This window comes from Girardinichthys multiradiatus, chromosome 10 (assembly GCF_021462225.1).
Source record: "Girardinichthys multiradiatus isolate DD_20200921_A chromosome 10, DD_fGirMul_XY1, whole genome shotgun sequence".
Classification (NCBI taxonomy): Eukaryota; Metazoa; Chordata; class Actinopteri; order Cyprinodontiformes; family Goodeidae; genus Girardinichthys; species Girardinichthys multiradiatus.
In genome coordinates, this window is record NC_061803.1 from 20,689,946 (window position 1) to 20,711,323 (window position 21,378).

General features: G+C 39.8%; 1 protein-coding gene across 2 annotated transcripts in view; it reads right to left on the reverse strand.

Annotated features, from left to right (window-relative positions):
- LOC124875542 (thyroid hormone receptor alpha) overlaps window positions 1–21,378 on the reverse strand; it is a 173,946-nt gene that overhangs the window by 129,427 nt on the left and 23,141 nt on the right. For both annotated transcript variants that reach the window (XM_047377760.1, XM_047377759.1), the window contains exon 2: window positions 15,856–15,938. The gene's annotated coding sequence lies outside the window, so the exon portion shown is untranslated. The remainder of the gene's footprint in view (window positions 1–15,855; window positions 15,939–21,378) is intronic.

The window sequence follows — 21,378 nt, forward strand, 5'->3', positions numbered from 1 at the left end:
GACACACATGAAAGCCTTGGGCTCCTGGAAATACAACATCTGCAAAAGAGCTTAATTTTACACAAAAACAGCAAAGGCAGAAAGGCAGATTTCTTATTTAAAAAACCATTTTTTTGTTGTTTTATCATTCCTGTTTTGAGTACATCCATAAACAGAGGGCAAGTTGTGTTTTATAGGGTTTTTTCCCATTTCTTTTTTCAGTTAGTCATGTGAAATACATGCAAAGAAACAAAACACAGCAAGTAGAGTTACACGTTCCAGAAAAAAGGGCTGATCCTGCTCATGCCTCTACATCAATGTGAAAAATATGAAAAACAGCTAACATGTACAAGGACACTTTAAAATGGAGACGCACCAAACTGCCTTTTATCAGTCCATACGAAAATCCTGTTTGTTTTTTTAGATCTGCCTTGCAGATTTAGATTTTATTTTTGAGAACTATAACATACACAAACTAACTTGTCAGTCAGTCAATCATTTTCTACCTCTTATTCCATAGTGGGTCGCGGGGGAGCTGGTGCCTATCTCCAGCAGTCTACGGGCGAGAGGCAGGGTACACCCTGGACAGGTCACCAGTCCATCGCAGCGCAACACACAAATAACCACGCACACACTCATTCATACACCTAAGGGCAATTTAGAGTGACCAATTAACCTAACTGGCATGTCTTTGGACTGTGGGAGGAAGCCGGAGTACCCGGTGAGAACACACGCAAACTAACTTGGTTAAACTTGTTTTAATGATTAAAAGTGTCAAAGAATTTAATCAACAGGAGGGAAAGAAATGTCAATATTTTTCAGTATATGGTCTGCTCATCACTGGTCTGAGCCGATCAAGAGACAATTGGTGTATTTTGAAGGCCACTTCAAGCTGCAGAGATACAGAGCTCAAGTCGATAGGACAACTATTAGTCTTGCGCTCCACAAAAGTGGCAAGAAAATTTGTGGAAAAAAAACCCAGCATCACCCCTGTGAACACCATCCCAACAATGAGACATGGAGATATCAGCATCATGCTGAGCAGATGTCTTTCTTCAGCAGAGACAAGCAAGTTGGCCCATGTTGTAAAAAATAAAGTCTTAGATTAAGACTCAGTATGGTCATCTACTTCAAATGACTTAAATAGGTATTAGGGATAAAGACTCTTTATCATAACATCCCTTATCTAAAGGTTCATTAAAAAGCGATTTATGAACTGATGTGACTAAAATTGTTTTTAAATGACAGAAACCCACTTTAGTTCTTTCCTGATCTGACTAGCTGTTAGCTGGACCTTTACTTTCTCTTTTATCAAAATGAAGACACTAATAGAATTACCAGTTCCAGGTAAAACACAGACAGGTCATAACTTCTCAACAGAACTCCATTTTAAAACTAAATTTCCTGAAGGCAAGGCTATAAATTCCCCCAGACACCCAAGTTACAAAATTCTTTACAGTTTGACTCAAATGTCATAACACTTTAGGAGGCTAGCATTACCAAGTGGATATATTTCTCAGGCATTTTTGCAATAAAGGAGCAGCTTAGGCTTTCCTCATAATTGAATTAACTTTGATTGTTAAATAATAGCTTGGTTATTGTTTCTGCAGATTCACCGTAGACATGTTCTGATTTGTTTTTTAATTTTTTATTTTAGACAGCACCAGAAATAAGCAAAGAATCAACATGCGGAAACATGACAACTACCCACTTTTTTTTATAATACGGAGCGAAGTAAAGATCAGCACCATATCTTAAGGTTTTGGGACACCGTTACACATACACTGTAGGTTTAAGATGGTAACGGACAGTCCAGAGACATATTGGAATGTTATCTGTAAAAACACCATTCCATTTGCAGGCATTTTTCATTGACACATGTAAGAAAGCTCACACAACAAACTATCTATCTAAAGATAGACTAAAATTAAGGTTTCTTTATGAATTTTTATCGAGGAGCATGAAGAAACAACTGGGCAAAAGTCATAAACCTTCAAGGGGGTAAGCAGTCAGTCTCAAGCTTCACTTTTCTTCACACAAACGCTCCCTGGGGTCAGAATGCGGAGTGATGGAGCAAAGGGGGCCCCGGCTGCTGCTGTGGCAGTCTGCAGTTGATTTAGGATTTTTGAAAGCGAGCCAAAATTCCTGAAAGGATACTGTAAGCTAGGGGGCAGGCCATAAAAACTGCCAAGAACAGAGCTATTAAAAAAGGAGGAGGAGGAGGAGCCGGGAATGTGGTGAATATTAAATATCTGCATGAGTGTTTGAGTGCAGACAAGCAAGAGCTACAGAGTTAAAGTAAAACTCTGGCAATGGGCGAATCCCAAATGGGAACATTAGGTTGGCAGTTTGTGCTAGGAGCCAGGCAGATCCATCGGTTACAAAGCTACAAGGCAAGAGCTTCTTTATTATTAAATATGAAAGCAAGGACTGAAAAGTTTTTCATTTATATTGTAGACTGAGCAGTGAGTGAGAAAAGCAGTAACCAACTTTTCGAGGATTACAGTAAAACTGATTTCTTTCATTCAGAAAAGGATAAAACAATGCAAGGTAACTTTTTTTTAAATTACCTATCCATGTAAATATTCTCAATCAACAAAAAAGGTTGCCGTTCATCTTTTTGTTATTGCTATGTGTAACCTCCTACTGGACAGTACGTAGTCTCCTATAACATTTACCAAGGTTGGACCAAAAAGTCAAAGTACTCTTTGACTGTTGCTCCTTGCACAATCTCTCTAGATGGTTTAGAGTACTGAGTCCTCTCTTCTGTTCGGCTCACCCCGCAGGTTTCCCATAGCTTTTAGGTCTTGAGACTGAGATAACCATGAAGGTTGAAGCTTTTCTGGGTTTATTTTACCATATATTTTGTATTATTACTGAGCTCAAAGACCAGACTCCTTAATTATTCGTATCAATGCTTAACAGTTTGCCTGTCCTGGCTAGGTAAAATGCATTTCTATAGCATGCTGCAGCCACCACCATGTTTTACCATGAGGATGATGTGTTCAGGGTGAAGCGCAGTGATAGTTTTTTGCCACATATAAGTTTGTCAGAAAACCAAAAATGTCATTGGTGAACCTTTTTTCTTCCTTGTCCAGTCTTATTTCTACGCTTCCAGTTGTTTTAAAATGTTATCGCTTTGTTCTCTCGTCTATCCCATTTTGAAGAGTGAATTCACAGAAAATGTTTTCGTTATTTACAATTTGTCCCAACTGAATAAAATGAATCAAAATAAAGGTTGAATTTCTCTCAATTTCTGAATGTGGGATTGTGCTACTGCAAAAAAACAACCATTTATTTCAAGGCTTTATTAGCATTTTATATGTCAATAAGTGTGAAGAGGGCTGTATATATAACTCTCTTATCCAAGTACAAACTCTTCTATTTTGCACATCACTGTAATCACCTTTATGACATAAAAAAGTAAGCTGATATAAAGCTTCTAACTAAGCAGCTCAAATACTCAAAAATCTAAAATATATGATTTTTCCCCTGTTCCTGAAGATTGTTAAAACCAATAAATCCCATATTTTCAGTCTATAAATTAATCTGCCAACAGCATATATACTGAAGCATGTGTGTGAGTTGACAAAACATCTGTTAAGGACATATTCTTTAAATTAATAAACTGGGAAAATATTGTAATCCCTTTAAAACATGTTGGTGTCGATCTATTACCTCTATCAAAGAGCCTGCAACATGTTTTTCTTTTATGTGATATAGTCCTTAGAAAAAGAAAAATTTAATCGGTCAAAACTGGAATCAGCAGGTTAAACCTCTAAGCATGGGCCAGGAAAAACCTAATTGGTTTATCTGTGGTAAAAGGTTAAGATCATCTCCAGAGAGTTTCACTAAACTGTAACGTGCAATAGTTTGTGTTAAGCTTGTTTTAAAATATCTAATTATAAAGACACAGACAATTCTGACAAAAGCAGATGTGGTTTTGGACTCGCACACACTACGAATGTGACTGCAATATAATAAAAAAACATAAATCCATCAATTTCTAAAAAGTTAAAAACATTAAATACAGTCTCATAAATTTCAAAGACAACACAGGTCGTTAGTTACACATCTACGTATGTTCCTCCAGGATGCTTTTAAACACGCCTGGCCTGAACTTCCATGTATCCCAGGGACCCTGAGGGCTGTGTGTTGAAAGAAAAACCGGCTTTGTGAGTCTGTTTCATATTCAGCCAAGTGTTATTTTTCTTTTATGTTCTCTTTATTAGCACCATCTATTTTTAGAACATTTACAACAGTGCCACAGCTTAGTACAGTATGTTCCATAAAATACCAGCCTCTCATGACCGCATCCCCATACATGTTTCTGCAACCACCTCCCGCTGCTCTGTGCTTGAGCACAACACGAGCTGGAAAGCTCCTAGACAGGAGAAGGCCTCCAGGGTAAGGGAACACAAGAAATCACACATAGGGTTCAGGCAAAGACGCACACAGAGACCTACACACTCATGGACAGAATAAAGAGTTACCATTAGCATTTTAGATTCAGCTTTTAACATTAAATATTTTTTACAGGCTATAAGCCAATTAAGTTACCTTATCTTGATCATAAGGCTGAGTGTCAACACAATGTCAGGACAGAAAAACATCATCAATAACATTAGGGAAGCAACTGTTAATGTTAATCAATCTGAGAAGGGTTATAAAGGCCATTACCTGCAACGAATAATCAGGAATGCAGAGAGAATAATCAGGGCTGACCTTCCCTCCATCCAGGACTTATACAGGTCTAGGGTCAAGAAAAGAGCTGCTAAAATCTCTGCAGACCCCACACACCCTGCACATAAACTGTTCAGAGCTTTACCTTCAGGCCGCCGCTACAGAGCACTGTTCACTAAAACCAGCCGCTACAGAGACAATTTCTTCCCCCAGGCTGTTTCTCTGTTGAACATTCAATAGAGTACAAAACAACAGCATACAGATGTTGCAAATGCACCTTTTTATTATATGTGTATATTGTACATTGTAAATATGTATATTCTGTAATACAAAAACAAAATTAAAGAGCAAAGTGTACCGGAGTCAAATTCCTTGTTTGTATGTATGAACTTGGCAATAAAGCTGATTCTGATTACCAAATAATTTAAAGTACTGATACCCTACAATAAAACCCAATGCAACCAAATACCTTCAGAAGACACATAATTGGAGTCCACCTGTGTGTAATTCAATCTTTGTATAAACACAGCTGCTCCAAGAAGGCCTCAGAGGTTTGTTAGAGAACATTAGCAGACAAACATCATCATGAAGACCAAAAAACACACACCAAAGCACTGAACATCTCACAGAGCACTGTTTAATTCTAAAATAGAACATGTATGGTGACACTGCCAAGACATTGGTACCAAACTAAACTGAAAGACCTAGCAAGGACATCATTAATTAGAGAAGCCACCAAGAGGTCCATGGTAACTTCAGAGGAACTGCAGAGGTCCACAGCTCAAGTGGGAAAGTCTGATTATTATAAAAAAAGACAGATCACAACAAAATGTAAAGTTTTTAACAAGACATTTACCTAAGTGTTTATTTACAGAAGTTAATGTAGTGTGTTCAGTGTGTAGGAAACAAGAGTCTGACTTTCTATACTTGGAAAAATAGCATTCAGTCGATGGTTTGACCTTTTTTGGCAGCCACAGCTTCTTATGTGGCCCTTTGAGAAAAGAAATGGATACATCTGGAGTAGATCAAAGCACATTCACATGTTAAAATGACCTGGTCAAAGTCCACACCTAAAACCAACTCTGTCCCATCAGACACAGATGAAACTATTTTGCCAATTTTTGTCTCTAGATGTACAAAGCTGGAAGGGACATACCCAAATACACTTGCAGCTGTAATTGCAGCAAAAGGTTGTTAAAAACATTATTGATTCAAGAGGGTGGGGTGGTCCAGTGGTGTGCTCAGAACAACCTGTAGTTGAACCCGCAAAAGACAGTGGAGGTGACGGTGGACTTCCGGAGAACATTCCCTACAATGCCTCCCTTTACCATGCTCCACAACACTGTGTCTACTGTGGATCACATCCGGTTCCTAGGAACCAACCTTTCTTGGGCCCTGAGGTGGGCCTCACACATAGACACTGTTCAAAAGAAGGCCCAGCAGAGACAACTCAAACTTCCACAGGAGCTACTGGTGATCTTCTACCCTGCCATCATACAGTCTGTTTTGTACTAATCCATCTCTGTGTTGTTTGGCTGATCTACAAAGCAGGACAGGTCCAAACTGCAATGAACAACTAGATCTGCAAGGAGGATCATCAGGGCTGGCCTTTCTCCCATCCATAAATTGTACAGGTCTCAGGTCAGAAAAAAGGCAGCTAACATCCCTGTTAACCCCACACATCCTGGTCATAAGTTGTTTAGACTTATCTTCAGGTAGGCACTACAGAGCGCTAATGGCAGAAACGAGCCACCACAGAGACAGCTTCGTACCCCAGATTGTCTCTCTGTTGAACACAATATATAGTCACAACATAACTCACAGCCAGGGTAGTCAGCTACTCTGTGGGAAACAAATTAATATACTGCTCCATCACAACCAGCCTTCTCTCTTTTATATACATAAAAATACACTTGTACATTCAATTCAATTCAGTTTTATTTATATAGCACCATTTCACGACACATGTCGTCTCAAGGCACTTCACAAAAGTCAGGTACATACATTCCAATTAATCCTAACCATTGTACAGTGCAGTCAGAGTTAGTTATTTATTCAAATTGGATAAAAAGTTTTTCTGTCTAAGGAAACCCAACAGATTGCATCCAGTCAGTGGCTTGCAGCATTCCCTCCTCCTGGATGAGCATGTAGAGACAGTGGACAGTCACTTTGCAGCAATCCCTCATGCTGAGCATGAATGTAGCGACAGTGGAGAGGAAAAACTCCCTTTTAACAGGAAGAAACTTCCAGCAGAACCAGGCTCAGTGTGAGTGGCCATCTGCCACGACCGACTGGGGGTTTGATAGAACAGAGCAGAGACACAAAGAGAACAAAGAAGCACTGATACAGGAGTCCTTTCTATGGGAAGGAGAAGTAAATGTTAATGGATGTAGCTCCTTTAGTCGTTTCATCTAGAAAGAAAGAACAGATAAACTCTGAACCAGTTTTCAAGGTTAGAGTCTGAAAAAGAGCACATATAATTAGTTACAATAAAGCTCAGTCAATTGCCATGTCTAGGAGAGAGAAAGGGTTAAACACTAAAAGACAGGGCCATGTGGATCATCGGTAGAGGGTGAGCATTAAGTTGTTGCCAGTTGTTCTTTGTATTGATGTTGAAACACGATGTTAGCAATGGAAACCAAAGCCAAAGTTATTGTTTGTACACACAATCGCATGCCAACTTTTCAGATTTTTATTTAGAAAACAATTTCCAAAAACTATGCATGATTTGTCTTCCATTTCACAATTGTAGAAGTAGTCTATGATTGTCTATCACACAAAAATATTTGGTTGTGTTGTGATATAATGTGAAAAAGCTTGAGAGGTAAGATATTTTTTGCAAGACACTGCACTTGACCATTGTACCACATCAAAGATTATTTGGGTTTAATTTATCAAATAAGTGCATCTATCTATGTAAAAACAGCACTAATCAGGTTTGGATGAATTTCTGCCTAGAAAACAAATATAAAACCAAAAAAAGGCTTCCATTGGATGAATTTCCGAAAACCTAAACAGAGCCACTGTAATTACGAAATTTAAATTGTGTTCAGTAAACCAATAAAAACGATGTAGGCAATGGGATCTTATTGGGCGTGGCGACAAAATTTGTTGAAGAAAATACAGGCTGCTAAAATGTAATGAATTACTCAGTGCACTACTGGAAATCTTTTCCAGCAATAGGAAGCCATTGCAATGCTTATTCATACCTTTAATACACCCTTCCCAAATACTAAGAAAGATGAAGTTTGATTGGATCAGGCTTGTCTGAAGAACAATAAGCATCTGCAAAGGGGAAGTATGTCAAAACACACTGGCACAACTTCAGCTAAAATAACCTTGACATACTTGGATGGCATTCCACGGAGGCGTGGCTTTGGCAAAAGGCACACAGCTAGTTTATGTAATCAAGATAAAACGTCCGGCTGGCAGCACAAAGGGAGATTAAAGACAACAAAACAGAAAATAACAACAGGGAGAAATTAAGCAAAAACTAAGAGGACAATATGCTTATTCATATCTTCAAACCTCTGTGCTGCTGTGGTATCACTGATTATTAAAAACTGTCAGAGAATTTCATCTGACTTCATGTCTTCATCGATCTCTGCCAAGTGCTAAAGGGGAAAATGTTCCAGAGTGGCTTCAGGTCGCCTTGGCATGCTAAAACCACCTGGCTGTGCAGAAAAATGTATTTTTAATGAAGAGGTGTAAACTGCAGCTCACTGATCTGGAACTTGCTCTATGCGCCTATACATTCCTGTGCCCATCCCCTGCCCACCTGCTGGAACGCCTAGAAGAAAGCTCTCCAACATATTGTACATGTTCATGCACGCATTCCTCAGCATGCACGGCGGAGCGGCAACGTTTCATTAACCCACTGGGTTAAATGTCTTTAAAAAACCCAAACGTCATAAAGTACGTAGCACAGACTCTTTTGACTTCTGCACCTTTACTGGATTCCTGTAAACTTCACTTTAACTGCGTGGCCTAACAACAAATGCAGTGAAATCCTCTACTTTATGCTAGTCAATGCTGCCAAATATCTCCTCCGCTCTGCCGCCCATATGGTTATCTTCTTTTTGTTGTTTCAATCTTCTCTGTGTTGTTGCCTTCCAGGCATAGCAATCTGACTTTTTTCCACCATAGCTTTGTTGCAATGTTGTTGTTTTTTTATTTGGATGTAACCAATAGTTTGCTGATTGCAAAGATATTCATTTTCATTTTAAAAAATAACAAAAAAACGTTATGCAACTCTTGAGGATTGGGAGTTTCTTGTTTAAATTTGTCTTCATTGAAAGTTCTTCAGGCTTTCTGAGGACTTCGCTTGCTTTCTGACTCTTTTATTGGCCATTCTTGTTCATCCAAATCATTGACGTTGACATTAACAAAAATAATCGCAAGATGTCATGAATTAATCTGTAATATCCAACCGTTTGCAAATAGCAACAGCTTTTCTCCAGAATGACTTTCCTGCAAATGTTTTTCAAAGTTTTCAAAAGTTCTCTAAAGCATGGAAGCACAAATTAGAGAACAATAAATTAAGGTTTTGGACACTCTGTTAGGCATGACCATGCCTGACCATCTAAACAGATTAAAACCAGGGGCAAATGATGAGTCTACAGAAAAACACAGAGACACCAGATGTTTTCTTTTAACTCCTGGATGAACTCTGACGTTAGACATAATAGTAATGGCTGCTATTTTTCCCTCTAATAAAATGTTTTGGAATCATTAGCTCCTTTTCCAATTCTTGTGTAAAGGGTTAGGGTTTCGATACAAATTTACCCAGCTAATTTCACTTTCTCAGGCAAGAGGTCCTGGTCTGGTGTAGGTCTTTCCAGATTCCCCTGGGATTGTTAAAGGGGTGGGGTTGTGTGCAGCAATGTACTGCTCTAGAAGAAGCAGTAATGGTGGATGAAGGAACAAATTTGTCATTTTTATTCCATTAATTTATCACAAAAGGTAGTTTTAAGATGCTTTTATGCAAGAAAGTAGACTTCAAAACTTAATTTATGAAGTCAGTTCATCAAGATGATGAACTTATTTGGAAATGAACATTCAGGGTTATCAGAGCAGCAGAGCTCTGCTTACCGACCGGTCTGGCTGCTCAGATTAAAAAAAAGATTTTTATGTGTCCTGTCGCAGTGTTTTAGGCATACCATGTGGAACAGATGGTTGCCCACATGTGCCGTGGCAGCTTTGCTCTACAAAAAGGATATCTCAAGACAGTACCTGTATTCTGTGATTAATTTTATTAAATCCAGATTAAATCCAGCATCAAAGTAGGCAGGCCACACTGATGTTACAGTAACCTGTTTTTGTATGACCTTCAACCATTTTAAGTAATCATGTGTTGGTGTGTGGGTGTGTGTGTATGTATTGGTGTGTGGACATGTGTAGAAATAAGTGAGTTTGTGTTGAGTGGGTTTGTGTGAGTGTGAGTTTGTCACCTGGAAGGCCTGCAATCCACAGCACCTAAGAGCAGCAAGAGGCAGGTAGACCCTGCTCTGCAAGGACACAGCACTTCCAGGCAGCCACACATAAAGTGATTTTTCTATACCTTTTCATACATATCCAGACCTCGAAAGTACAAAAACTCCACACTATTTCAGACTTTTCTGGAACCTTGAAGGTTAGAATCTGTGATGAGTAATGTAACAGCCCACATTTCAATCAAATCTTTTGGGTAGTTTTTACCAACAGCCTGTCCCAAAGTGACATTTTATTTCCATGCTGCACAATAAGCAGATACAGAGACTTAGACTTTGAAGGACCTTCAGAAAAACTGTAGAATACTTGATCTAAAGTGGTTTAAATTAAGGCTCGTTAGAGGTAAAATACAGAGAAACTAGGGGTGGTTTCTTGCACATTGCTATAAGACAACCAAAATGATGATTTGCTTGCCTCACCCATTTTCCCCTTACTCCAGATTAAAAGTACAGGACAGTGATATTTTCACAGTCATAGATCTCTGGTTAAACTTGTAAAGCTGCAGGCTCAGCCTGTTCTGTCCTCAGCTCGAGGCTAAACACTTTATGAGGTCTTTGCTGGACACTGACCCATTACCTATAATCCCTTATAGCTGAGAGACGAAGCAAATAGAGCCAGGGCACGTTAAGCACAACCATGGGTCAGACTGGCGTGGCTGAGCACTTTGAACCTGTAGTTTGCCAGTTTAAATGGCCCACCTCATCATGCAGCATGCATACAACTGTGTTGTGTGTGTTCAAGTCGCTCACTGCATCACCTGTGCTGGGCCCCAACCAAGACTTGCTTTGGGAAGAGTGGAGTGAGCAAATAACACAATCGCAGAAAGTGGCACAACTCAAAAGAGAGCCACATTATGCACATGTGGGTCTCACACATGCAAACAAAGCACAACCACTGAATAAAGCTTTATTTTATCCATTTGATAAATGTTTAAAGGATAATGAACATACTATTTCAATCATATTACTACCCCATCAAAAATAAATCCAACCATTTTATTTGAAATATTGACTGTTTAAACAGTCTCTTGTACTGAATAACCCTGCAGCACTCGCTGAATAACTTCTAAAGACTGAAGGTCTGTCCATGATATTCATAGAGTTCAATCATCTAGTTTTGTTGCACTGTCGGACTGGGAGGGAGGTAGGAAGGAAGACAGGAAAGAACAAACAAACAAACAAATCAACGGACGGAAGGATTGATGGAAACCACTGGCGACAGCGTCATGAAATGGGTATATTTTCCTTCCATAGGCACAGGGAAGCTGCTCAGAAGATGGACAGAGCTAAACACAGTGCAATGTTGGAAGACCTATACTAATCTGCATGTTGGAAAACCTAATCGGTACTGCAGAAGACTTCAGCCTGGAGGTTCACCTTACCATTAATGTGGTAGAATAGCCTAGTAACGTACAGAAATTGTGGCAAGAATTGAAAATCGTTGTTTCTAAATGCACTGCATCCAAAGTTGTGACTTGATATAAACACAAAAAACTGTGCTTCTGTCTGAATCAGTTTTGAAACTGGAAGTGAAAACAGGCCAGCTGATGGTCCAATCTGATACGACACAAAGCAGCAGTATTTTCTAAGATAAACCTAAAAAAAGCAGAAGTCATTGATGCTATGAAAAGAGTCCATCCTTACTGTCTTGTTGCAACATGCTGAAATCAGAGCTTCAGTGTATCAAAAATACACAAGAAAAAGTATTTGCTTTATTGTCACATTTAAATATTTCAGATAAATCTAGTTTTAATATCAGACAAAAAAAACCTGAGTAAATACAGAAAATAGTTCTCAAATGAAGATTTTATTTATTAAGGGTTTAAATATTAAGTAATCACCTCCCTTTTTAAATCATAAAATAATTATTATTAACCTCAGATTTTGGAAAGCTGTGTCAAACTTCACCCAGACCGGGTTTTTGCCAGACCTGTAGAATAAAGAAATCTCCTAAATAGAACCTGTCTGATAACATAAAGTAGGCTAAAAGTTCCCGAAAAGCAACACATCTTGCATCAATCTAAAGAAATTAAGGAACAGATGAGAAAAAAAGTCAATGAAATCTGTCAGCCTGGAAGAGTTTACAAAAGCCATTAAAGCACAGTGAGAACCATGTCCACAAATGAAGAAAACACAGGACAATAGTGAACTTTCCCAGGAAAGGCCTACCACACATACTCTAAGACTGCGTTAGAAATTCATCCAATTGGTGGCAGAAGAACCCAGAAAAAAAATCCAGGGCCTCATTTGCCTCATTTAAGGTCAGTGTCAACAATAACACAGAGACCAAATAAAACTGGTATTGATGAGAGAGATCTAACGCATAAATCACTGCTAAATAAAAAGAAAACAAAAGCCCGTCTCATGTTTGCCAAAAACCACCTTGATGGTCCCCATTGATTTTTGGCCAAATATTCTGTAAACTAACAAGAAACAAGAAAATGTGCGTCACATTACAGTCAAACATTGTGGTGTTAATGTGATGGCCTGGGGCTGCTTTGAGATTCAGAACCTGAACAACTTGCTGTGATTAGTGCCACTACAAAATATACTCTCAAGCAAAGAATACTGAAGAAAAATGTGCTGTAAATAAAAAAAAAAGCACATTAAATTCAAAACATTTCTTGATTTTGATAAGCCAAACAGGAAAATTTAACAAACAGAACTGAGGCATTGGCAATTATTACAAAACGTTGCCTACACTGCAAGCACACCTCTTCTAAATGTGGGTTTAACAGTCTTCCCACCGATCCCGCCTTTATGAAAGACGCTGACATGATCACACATGAATTTATAAAATGAGAGTGTCGACACAGCTTTAAAAACCAGAACATTTTGTACTTTGTTGAAAGGAGGGAGTAAACCACTTCCTTTCTAAAAATGACAAAGCTATCCAAGAAACCACATTGTTTCAAAAAACAGCCCATGCTCCTTTCTATGGCTCCCTGCAGCAGACCAACATAACAGCTGCACAACAACAAACCTTACCATGAAAACCAAAGAGCATCCAGGCCGTCAACATCTTAACTGAGGTGAGTAAAACTAAACTGGTGAACCTCTTTTCCATCTAGACAACTGAGCAATTCAAGACAGCTTATTCGGTTAGTTTATTGATTTTTGGGGGGTAGGGGGATGGACGTTTAAATGTCAAATTCAGAAAGGAAGACAGATAAAGATACATCCATATGGCTTTTCAGTTTATCCGTACAAATGTCATACAGTGTTGCTTCCTCCTTCATCTTCAGTGATAAACTTTATCAGCCACCAGAGAATTTCACACTAAAACTAAAACCACAGGTTGCATCTAACAAGCAGGATTACCCAACCAGGTTTTGAGTCACACTGGTAGAAGAGAGAAGCAATTCTCACCATGGTTCTGATCCCCCTCACATCATTTCTTTTAAACATTCAAAACATGCAGCTCAGAGATTATCTTTGGGTTCAAACATGAACGGCTGCAATCGTCTGTGTGCACGATTTGGTTTATGGATTTTTGTCTATTTGATTACATATGTGTATATATTTGCATCTGCAGCCAGGAGGGACGGCCCAGAAAGGCATATGCGCTTCTGTGTTTGTGAGGCCCAGCAGGAATCCCCAATGGGATCAACAGATGGGCCCGGACAGGCAATCTATGCCCCACCTGAGGGTTTGATGTGCGTTCCATACGATTTATCATTCCACCAACATAAACGGTTTTTATTTGCTTCACAGCTGTCAATCAAAGCACCAAAGAAAATTAAACCTCTTCTAATGATACAAAAAACAATAACATTCAGTTGGCAGCAGATGCCTTAATGTGGTTGTGCTCAGTTTCTCCTTTAGGGTTTGAACCACCGTGAGAGGTGGGGGTATCAACACAACAATAAGCAAATAAATAGGCAGGAGTACATGTATTCATTTTAAATTCACAATAAATGTAAACTTGTGAGCCTAATTTCTGTTTTTAAAATTCATTACACTTCTGAACCAAACTATATACCCAAGAAATAATCTGTTTTCAGACCTAAAAGTCATATGTCTCAAACACTTACTTAAATTTGCTTGCACAAACTGCAGAGAAATAATTCCTTCCAGCTTGCTAAAAACCTAGAAGAAGAAAAAAATTGTGTGTTCAAAATTAGCTGCTTTTAAAAACAAGCATCACTCTTCAGCATCACTCAGCAGCCGTCTGAACTGCAGGTTCTTTCCAGCGAACAAATCCGAGTTTCAAATCTCTGGGAAAACAATCACCGTAATCACATCAGTTCCAGCTGCCAGAACCTGTCAGTTAATCTTTAAATTACATCCAAACAATCATTCCAGTCAGTAAACGAGTGAGTCCCAGCAACGAACTTCATGCAACAGTCTCCAGACACATGTAGTGAATATATATTTTGCTGCAAACTCAAAGTCCAAACTTAATGATGCAGATGGCAGAGCAAACAAATTGCATGAAAAAATATGACAGAAATATAATCATACATCATGTTGAATGTTGTAAAGCATAATGTTTTAGTAAACATCTCAGGCTAAACCTGAGAAGTTCCACACGGCAAGATAATGCTCTTGAGAATGCTGGTCTGGGAAGTATGTGAGATGGCCAGGTTCCAGCAGACTAACCGGAGAAAAACCTTTTTCTATACTCTTACTGCCCTGTCAGCACCCTACAATCTCTTACCCTTCAACACCATGAAGAGGTTTGATGTTTCAGAGGACACTTAATAAAGAGCCAAAGTAAAGCTTTTTCAGAAAACAAGGGGTACACAATTATAGGAGGGAACAATGAAGTCCAGTCACTGTAAAAAGAAAGTACATCCTCTTTCCTTTCTAGGGTGTTACCTATCAGGACGTAATAAAAATGTAACCTCGGGTGAAAAAAAAACACAGAAAGAGAGTAATTTTTTGTTAAACAGCGATGATCTTATAATAGAAGCACTATATGTGAATGAAATAAGTCAAGCCCATGATTCAACAGCTTATAGAGGCATCTAGTTGAGTCTGAGATGCAGCTCTCGTTGTTTTTTAAAACTTCTCCAAGAATTGTGCGGCATGACCAGGGCAAACATTTGCTAAAATGTCCACCTTTGGGGAGGAGTTGCAACTGTCAACGTTTGGTATTTTAAAATAAATAACTAACTGTGCAATGATGGACTTTAAATTATACAACAGTTGGTTTGAAAAGGTTCTTGATGATCCCTTTCTATTTCGACTTTGTGTTGATGCGATGGTGGTCTAGAGGTGTTTGGTCCATTTATTTAGCAGTTCCTGTTCATTTGTCTCTTACACCCTCTGGAAGAAAAGCATTCCCACAGCTTCATGGTCCCACAACTTGGTGTCATGGTATGGATGCTGTTTTTAAACTAGCTGCCACTTTCCCTCATCCTCCTAACTACACCCCTGCTTAACCCCCTCTGCTTATCCCCACACTTGGCCATGCACCTTGGTGTAATTTGGCACTGCCCAATTTGGTGGCATTTTTCAACATTTGTCTGGGGGCTGGGTTATGCTTTTATATTGGGTTTAGTTCCACTTTAAACTATCATTGCAATTCCCACACTACACTGATATATACAGGGGCTGGACAATGAAACTGAAACACCTGTCATTTTAGTGTGGGAGGTTTCATGGCAGTTATACTGCATGTACCAGTTGCAGTATAACTGGTTTAATGCCAACTTTTTCAGCCTTGATCACCATATGTGACAATGAAAACACTTCTCACCTTAGTTGCCAACGGTCTTCACTTCAGAGCTGTTCCTCTAAAATTAATCCCAGTCTTCATTCCAACAGACGTCTCAGCAAACTCTGCAAAGAGAAACAAACCCTCCATTACAGCCTCATATCTACTCCATCTAACACAGAAACAAGTCACACAGAAAGAGCTAGGCTCATGGAGACATCCTGTGAGAAAGCGTTGTGTGAAATGCTGAAGATAGCTGCAGCACTATCAAATCCACATGGTCACTGATGCATGCATGTGCCAATCCAGGGATGACATGGGACAAGTTAAATCCCAGATAGAGAGACGCAACATTATTCTGTCAATGAAAACCGATGGCAGATTTTCATGTCACCAGCTTACAGCTAAAAGGCTTAGCGTTCTAAATCCTTTAACCAAACAGCGTGGCCCGAACCAAGGAATCAAAGGGAGTTAATGGCGTGACTTTCAAATGGTCAACACTGTACACATGCCATATATTTGGGAAGGAGTACCCTGCTCTGCAGAATACAGCACTGGTATTACCTGTATCTACTCTTTGGCCGTTTTACTCTGCAGACAATAAGGATGGTAAATTTTGAGGAAGCTGTAAAACACAAAAATAGCAGCAGCTGTGGAGTGCTATGCATAAGTCGTCATACCACCTAAACCTTTTCACATTTTCTTACACTAAAACCACAAACTTTAATGTGCAATATTGGGACTTTAAATGATACACCAACACAAAGTAGCACATAATAGTACAGTAAAAGGAAAACTGAGAAGTAAATCCGATTTATTTTACAAATATAAATCTAAAAGTGTCGCATGGATTTTCTTTCCATCTCCATTACCCTTAAATTCATATATAAAATCAAGTTCAACTTGTTTCCTTCAGATATCACCTAATTGCTATACAAGACCACCTGTGGGTAGTTTAATCTTAGTATATATCCAGCTGTTCTGTAAAGATCTTAGAGGTTTATTAGAAAACAGACAGCATCATGAAGACCAAGGTACATAGCACACAGGTCAAGGAGAAAGACGTGGAGATATTTTAAAGCAGGGTTAGATTATGAAGTAATTTACCAAGCTTTGACCATCTGACAGAACCCTGTTCAATTCCTCATCTGAATGTGAAATGGGTATAGTACAGCTACATACCAAGACAAGACCGTCAAAACTAAACTGCCCGGCCAGGCAAAGACAGTACTATTTACATGGTGACAGGATGAGCTGCAGGCATCCACAGCACAGGTGGGAGACTCTCTTGACAGCCCAACTATTAATAGTGCACTCCAAAAATCCTTATTCAATTCAAATTCAAATTCAAATTCAAATTCAAAAATACTTTATTAATCCCAAAGGGAAATTAAATGTTGTTATAGCTCTTATTATGAAGGTTTCCTCAAAGAGCCGTTGTAGATGCTGATGGCTGTGGGCAGGAAGGATCTCCTGTAGCGCTCCGTCTTACAGCAGATCTGAAGAAGCCTCTGACTGAAGACACTCTGTTGTTGTAGGACAGTCTCATGAAGAGGATGCTCAGGGTTCTCCATAATGTTCTTCATTTTATGAAGAATCCGTCTTTCCACAATGATCTCCAGAAGTTCCAGAGGAGTCCCCGGAACAGAGGCAGCCTTTTTTATCAGCTTGTTGAGCTTTTTTAAGTCCCTGGCTCTGATGCTGCTTCCCCAGCAGATGATGGCAGAAGAGATCACACTCTCCACAACAGATTTATAGAAGATATGCAGCATCTTGCTGCAAACACCAAAGGACCTAAGCTTCCTCAAGAAGTACAGTCTGCTCTGTCCCTTCTTGTTGGCTTCACAGTTGCATCTCCACTCTAGTCTGTTGTCCAGGTGAACACCGAGGTATTTATACTCCTCCACCACCTCCACTTCTTCTCCCATGATAGAAATAGTTTTTGACTTATTCCTGTTTCTCTTAAAATCTACAATCATCTCCTTTGTCTTAGTCACGTTCAAAATGAGATGATTGTTTCCACACCATGCCACAAAGCAGTCCACCACCTTCCTGTACTCAGCTTCTTGTCCATCTCTGATCCACCCCACAACTGCAGAATCATCTGAGTATTTCTGCAGATGACAGGAGTCTGTCTTGTACTGGAAGTCTGAGGTGTACAGAGTGAAAAGGAATGGTGAGAGTACAGTCCCCTGTGGTGCTCCTGTGCTGCTGACTACCTGGTTAGACTCACAACCCTTCAGTCTCACAAACTGTGGTCTGTTTGTCAGGTAGTCTTTGATCCAGGAGATTGTTGAGGCCTCCACCTGAGTCTTCTGGAGTTTCTGACAAAGCAAATCAGGTTGGATTGTATTAAATGCACTGGAGAAATCAAGACAAGACAGGAGGTCTTCCACAACACCGGAACCTTCTTCTGGGCCAGGCTAAGGTTGAAGAGGTGCTGCATAATCCCACAGAGCTGCTCTGCACAGGCCTTCAGGACTCTAGGGCTGACATGATCTGGACCTGCAGCCTTGTTCCTATTCAGTCTCTCCAGTTGTCTCTTCACCTGACTTCTTGAGACACACAGGTGGAAGGGGGAAGCAAAGGAAGCATCAGCATCTTCTGATATGGTTGAAGGCAAACATGTAGAAGCAGAAGGGTCTAGGGCTGAGGTGGAAGATAAAAAATGTGAGGTGTTACTGGACAGCTGTGGGTCTTGTGGGTCAAAGGAAGGTGGAATGTCTGTTTGGCTGTGAGCAGGAGAGGAGGATGCGAAGCTTGTTTCTGAACTGAACCTATTGAAGAATGTGTTCAGTTCATTGGCTCTGTCCAGACCTCCATCGGTCTGATCATCCTTCTGCTTGAAGCCTGTGATCTTCTTCATCCCTGTCCACACATCTCTGATATTGTTTTGCTGGAATTTGCTCTCCAGCTTCTTCTTGTACACCTCCTTGCTGTCTCTTATTTTGACTTTAAGTTGCTTCTGTATAATCCTCAATAATTCTCTGTCTCCCTCTCTGAAGGCTCTTTTTTTCTTGTTAAGCAGGTCCTTCAGGTCACTGGTGATCCAAGGTCTGTTATTTGGGAAGCATCTCACGGTTCTGGTGGGGATGATGTTATTCACACAGGAGTTTATATAGTCGGTTACACACTCAGTCATGGCATTGATGTCCTCTCCATGTGGCTGGCACAGTGCGTCCCAGTCTGTAGCCTCAAAGCAACCTTGCAGAGCTTCTTCAGCTTCCTGTGACCATTTTCTCACAGTCCTCTTTATTACAGGTTGCCTCTGAACAAGGGGCTTATATTTTGAGCAGAGAAAAACAAGATTGTGATCTGATTTGCCTAGAGGAGGTCTTGCTGTAGAGATGTACGAGTCCTTGACATTTGCATAAAACAAATCCAATGTTTTGTTTTCTCTGGTAGAGCAGCTGACAAACTGTTGAAACATTGGAAGTGTAGCAGAGAGTGAAGCATGGTTAAAATCACCAGAAATTGCCACAAAAGCATTGTGGTTTTGTGTCTGTAGCTTAGCAACAACTGAGCTGATGGCATCACATGCAGTGTCGGCAACAGCGGAAGGTGAAACATAAACTGTTGCCAAAATAACACTGGTGAACTCTCTGGGTAAATAATATGGACGAAAACTTACTGCCAACAGTTCCATATCTGGACTGCAGGGATGACACTTCACAGTTACATGTCCTGGATTACACCATCTGTTGTTCTCAAGTACTGCCAGTCCACTTCCTTTACATTTGCCGCTGCTCCTTAAATCTCTGTCTGCTCGTATGGTTAAAAAGCCCGGCAGAGACACTGGAGTCAGGTATATGATCCTGCAGCCATGTCTCAGTAAAACACATGATACTGCATGCCCGGTACTCTGGCTGGGTCCTTTGTAGGGCTTGGAGTTCATCCAACATGTTTCCCAACGATCTCACAATCCCCATCAAAATCAACGGTAGAGATGGTTTGAACTTCCTCCTTCTCTCTCTTCTCTTAGCTCCTGCTCTGCATTCACGGCGTCTCCTTTTCAACTCATCAGGGATTTGGGGTTGTAGCTGAAGTATTATTTGAGCTTTTGAGAAATTAATCAGCTGCTCCCGGTTGTAAGAAACAACCCTGTTGCCATGGCAATGCATCATAACAAATGTCCAAAAAAAGAAAGTATTAAGAAAAATCCTCCAAGCTGCACAGCATCCGACACTGGAGTGGACAGTCATCCAAAAAAAATCAACTGTATCCACCACAAGAGGAATAGTTCCCAAAAAAGAATAAATCAGAATCAAAAGTAACAGAGCTACTCCAACCTGCTGCCACCTTGAGCGGCGCAATTGAATGAGAGGCAAAAGGAACGAAAGAACCATAAGAATTCCCACCATAAAACATAGTGATGGCAGCATCATGTTTTGGGGATTATTTTCTTAATCAGATACAAGGTGGCTGGTCAGAGGTAATAGGATGATAACTGATGCTAAATACAAAGCAAAACTGTAAGAGAGCACTGCAGAGATCCACAGCTCAGGTGGAAGAATATGTCCAAAGAATAACTATTTGTTGTGCACTTCACAAATCTGGCTTTAATCAGCGAAAATGGACACTTTTAAAAGAAAGTGATGAGTCCTCTTTTGCAGTTTTGCAGCAAACAATTGGTCAGATGAGACCAACAGTTTACTTTTTGTAAAATGTTGCAAGCCTTGAGCTTGATGTACAATCATGTAACCAAATTATATTTTGCATTCATTTATTTTTTTACACTAAACAGGACACATTATGCTTCTTTGCCATGGATCTCATAAATTGATCTGACAAAAGCAAATCGCATTATGTTTCACATCTGTTCTTTTTCTGGGCTACAAACTAGCCTGTGTGCACACAGTCAGATGAGCACACAAACAATTAAACTCATTTTAAGAACATGCTTTACAGGAGGATGTATAAATGCTTTGCTTTGCATACATTGTTTTTCGCATGGTAATCTTGAATGTGGGAGTAAACTGTTTTCATTTGCATGAATGAACAATCACAGAAAGCAGAGGTCTGCAGAAATGGCAGATGTGGGAGTCATTCATTAGCCACAATGGTGTCAGGAACTCTTCTAATCGTGTATGTCACTGGCTTCTGTGTTCAAGCAGGCAATGCATTTAAATGTCTCACTCAACATAGATGTAACAGCTCTGACCCAAACTTTCAGCTGTTTAACCTCTGCCACACAACCAGCCTGCTGAGACATGCATTCACTCCTAAAGGGGGCTGCAAGATGAGGGACAGACATAATACAGAGCTCAACTAACAGGAAAGAAGACACATTTTGTATTCTTAATCATTCATTCAATTATTCAAGGATGGATGGATGGATGAATGAATGAATGAATGAATGAATGGGTGGACAGTGAAAAAAAACATTTAGTTTTATTCTCCAGACAGCACAACAAAAATCAGGAAATATGTCCAGGCTGTTAAACGTAGAGCCAGCACAGACTCAGTTTGTTCAGCCAGCTGGTTAAAAGACCTTTGCAAACAAAAGACAAGAAATGGGTACAGTCAAAAATGCATACAGAGATGTTCTCGCTGTTGTAGAAGTTT